General features: G+C 37.3%; 1 long non-coding RNA gene across 1 annotated transcript in view; it reads left to right on the top strand.

The window, feature by feature from the left end:
• The first annotated feature begins 335 nt into the window (after nt 1–335).
• Nucleotides 336–4,356, top strand: part of LOC115029109 — an 11,921-nt gene continuing 7,900 nt past the window's right edge. The window contains exon 1 of the long non-coding RNA XR_003834683.1: nt 336–486. This is a non-coding gene — a long non-coding RNA (uncharacterized LOC115029109). The remainder of the gene's footprint in view (nt 487–4,356) is intronic.

Below are 4,356 nucleotides of genomic sequence, written 5' to 3'. Positions count from 1 at the left end.
TTGTAGTCCTCCATCATCATCATCATCATCATGAGAAGTGACTTTAGATCCATATCTTGCATTTTTGGTGTGATGGTGTACCCAGGACTTTCTATGGTGGGAGAACAGGGTTCTGATGATGCCAAGTAACTTGGTTTCTGTTGCTTCTGTTCTTAAGCTTGCCTCCTGACATCTGATTATCTCAAGTTCTCCCTGCGCTCGATATATCTGATTGGAGCCTATCCTTCCTTAATCCCAGTTGAGTCAGAACTCCTCAGAGTCCAGCTTTCTTTGTGATCCTGTGATTCTGGAATCCTATGATGCTGAGATTCTGGGTGTGTCAGAGTTCTTGGCAATCAAGCTTCCTTTGAGACCATGAGATCCTGGTGTGACCAAGCTTCTGGGATCCTGGCATACTGGAATCCTAAGATCCTGGGCATGTTAGAGTGCCTGGAAGTTGTATGTCTTCTGGGGACCATGATGCTGTCTGCTGAGTTTGAAACCAAGGTAGACCAGCACTGAATGGAAGGAACTGGTGCCCCTGGCCGGGCAGGGTTCCTGTGTCCCTGCTCCTGCTGGCCCTAGACACTCCTGGTTCTGAAACAGATGTTGTGTTCTACTCACCAGTGATCCTAAGATCCTGGGCATGCTAGAGTGCCTGGGGGGTGTCCTCTGGAGACCATGGGACTGTCTGCCAAGTTTGTGCCCAAGGTGGCCTGGCGCTGGTGCTGACCAGATGGAACCCACAACACAGTTTTATCATAGGTGGAATTGAATATTAGATCCAGTTTCCTGGTTGGGCATTTTAATTCAGTTGTTCCTAGTAGTATTGCTTATCTCAGTTTTTTTTTCTAGGTGGGTTTGAATTCTTTTCTTGAACTCTGATCTTGCTCCTTGAAGGAGAATATCACAATGGTCCTACATTCTAGGCATGCAAACACAATGAGAGAGAAAAATCATGTAGCTCTATTTCACAGAAAAGTCCACTAAGTTAGTACTATAGGACATAATTTTTTGGTTAAAAATACCTTTGATTTTAGAATTTCTGGCTCAATGACCCTTCCTCTTATGTGGCTCTTCTGTGACTGTTCTACACTTATCAAATATGGATCACGTGATTCAGTTAAGTGTAGCTTCTTGTCAATTTTCCCCCAGATCTCCATAAGACACAGACACTTTTGTTCTTTAATAAGTCACAGATATAAAACTCCATTATAAATAAGTAGAGCGCCTTAAATGATTTTCAAAGAAAGTCACTGTCAGTTGCAACACTAAGAGTATATTTGTAAAAATTAAGCATTTTAGTGATATGCTAATTGAAAGTTCTGCAGAATCCTTTGGTTTCACCACATTTTCTAGAGGAAATGGCCAGGAACATAGTCCGTTTTCATGTTAACCTCTTGGACCCATAATCATCAAGGAAGGAATGAAGGGCTTAAACTAGTTGGAATGTGGTTTTAGTGAGAGAGATTTTGTGTATTTTTTCTTCTTTATTAGAAAAAGGAGCAGATAACTATAGCCAAATAACCTTAATGCCAAGAGAATTAAATAGGCTATAATGATAATATCTTTGATTTTTGCTCATTTTGAGTGGAGAAGAGTGTAACCTCCGGACTGAGAGCAAGGGGGAATTTCTTTCTATCATGCTTGCAATGAATCATGACACTTCTAAATAATAATAATTAATATCAAATTTTAAGATGGCTAATATTTACAGGGATATGGGATCTGAATTTTCTGAGAGATTGCTGTACCCATTATTAATCATTTACATTCAACATACATCTTCTGAGTACCTAATATAACCAAGTTAGATACTCAACTCTATGTTAGATATATAAAGATAAATTTTACCCGAGCAAAAGGCAAAAGACAGTATGTAATAGAAGAGTTAATTACAGGCACATGTTTAAGATGCCATGAGAAAAACTACATTGGATATAGTCCCAGATATTTATGTAGTAGAAGAGACTAGAAGAACATTTCAGAGAAAGAGTAATTATTCCATGATACAAAAGTGTGAAGGTTGTAAGTCTTGAGTGAATGGGATAGATAACTGAAAATATTTGAAGATAAATCACAACTGGCTTTTGGTTTTTAACACCTTTAAAGTTGAAGTCAATTCTTGTCAAGGTTCTTTTTTGTCTTATTCATTAAGAAGTTCAGTTTATCATGATAGTGATAATTTTAACTGAATTTACTGTTTAATTACTTCAGTTACCATTTACATACAGTTTCCACAGTATTCCTCCTTAATCTCATGAGCCAGAGAAATGCCAGTAAAGAGCTGATTTGCCAAAGGACTAAGTGGTAACAGATCAGTTACAGTCTCCTGAAACAGAGACTGGAAACCAGATCCAGTTGTAAGATGTTTGAATACTGTAATAACATGCTATTATAAACCTTTCTTGATTTAGCAAAACCTAACATTGAGAAGTCTCTAAACCTTGTGATCAAAGTAAGAATATGGTGATATAGAGTGGAGGCTGGTGCTCTATGTTTGTTTATTTACTTTTATTTTGGTGCTGATAATTAAACCTATACCTTTGTACATGCTAGGCAAGTTCTCTGCTACTTCAATCTAAGTTCTTTTGTAAATTATTCTACAGGAGAGTGAGGTTATCTTAAAATGGAAGTTTGTATCAGAAGAAATTTTTATGTGGTGTGAAATGGTTGCACGTTTATAATCACAAATCTTTATAATCTTATTTGTTTATAAGTAACAAATCTTTAGTTACTTATGGGAGTAATTTTACATATATGATCAAGAATCACCATACAACACACAATCTACAGTAAGTTCTCCCATGTATTCATGCAGACAGACTTCTCCGAGACAAACTCTTAGGTAGTGAGGAAGAAAAAAGGAAGTAGAAGAGAGAAGAAAAGAAAAGAAAGAAGGAAAAAGAAAGGGAAGCAGGGAGAAAAGGAACAAGGGAAAGAGAGAGAGGAAGTTCTGCTTTACCTGCCCCTCCTTTAAGATTGTGAAGAGTCTGTTAATCTGCCAAAACAAAATCTAAAACATGTTATGATCAATGCTTATTTTTGAGAGTGTTAGTAGCAGTAGAAATAGGGAAAACATGAAGAACAACCATTCCAGTGATAATCACACCTTGTATTAACATGTGACAGCCTTTTCAATATGCAAACTTTTTAATCATGGAATACAGGATTAAACCACACATCATCTGTAGCAAAACATGTTAAGACATCTGGAAAAATAAATGTTTACAAACATGTTTTAAAAAGAGTTGAATTCTCAATTCATTTGGATGAAGTTGAAAAATTAGTTGCCAACACTTCCTAATTGAGTAAAATACCTTTCCATGTAATTCTTCACTATTATTATTTTTGTTGTTGTTGTTGCTTTTGTTGTTGTTGGGGGGATGTTGTTGGCTGGTTTTTTACTTTGCTTTGTTTTTGTTTTTTGTTTGTTTGTTTGACAAGGTTTCTAGGGGTAGCCATGGTTGCCCTGGAATACCCTTTGTAGACCAGGCTGTCCTTGAACTCACCAAAACCCTCATGCTTCTGCCTACCAAGTGATGGGATTGAAAGGATGTGCCACAACTACGCAGCCCCACAATTAGTAAGTATCCTTAAGAAAATGATTAGCTCATGGAGATTTTTCACTGTAGTGGCTATTTTTTGTCACCTTTACACAACCTAGCATCATTCAGGAAGAGAGAAACTCAACTGAGAAAATTCCCCCATCAGATCATTGATATGATCCCATATGATTGATATGGGAGGGCCCAGTCCAGTGTGGGCAATGACACTCCTAGGCAGGAGGTCCTGGATGCTATAAGAAAACAAGCTGAATAATCCATGAAAGCAAGCAAGTAAGCAGCACCCCTACATGGTCACAGCTTCAGTTCCTGCTTTGAATGCCTACCATGACTTCTTTTGGTGATAGACTGTGACCTGAGATTGCTAAACTAAACTAAATCCTAACCTCCCCAAGTTGTTTATGGTCAGATTGTTTGTCACAGCAATAGAAACTCTAAGATGGCTATTAATAGTTGTTTTACATAATGCAGAGATCATTTATAGGCTATGTTGTATTCTGTGGAACTCCAAGAGTTCTTGCATTATTCTTGGATTACTCTTTGATACACAGTTTCCCAGTGTACATTTGGTTGTGTTTTTCGTTTGTTTGTTTTTTTAGGATAATGTCACCTGAAATCCTAATATGATGACATTTGAGTTTGGGGCCTACAAGTTAACTAGATCATTGAGGTGTCGTTCTCAAAACAGAATTAGTAGTTTTGTAAGAAAACATCACTGATAAGTGGATATTAGCCCAAAAACTTAGGATACCCAAGATATAAGATACAATTTGTTAAACGCATGAAACTCAAGAACGAAGACCAAAGTGTG

The sequence above is a fragment of the Mus caroli genome, chromosome 13 (genome assembly GCF_900094665.2).
Source record: "Mus caroli chromosome 13, CAROLI_EIJ_v1.1, whole genome shotgun sequence".
NCBI classification, from domain to species: Eukaryota; Metazoa; Chordata; class Mammalia; order Rodentia; family Muridae; genus Mus; species Mus caroli.
The sequence above is the reverse complement of the archived record's forward strand: the minus strand, read 5'-3'. Positions and strand labels throughout refer to the sequence as shown.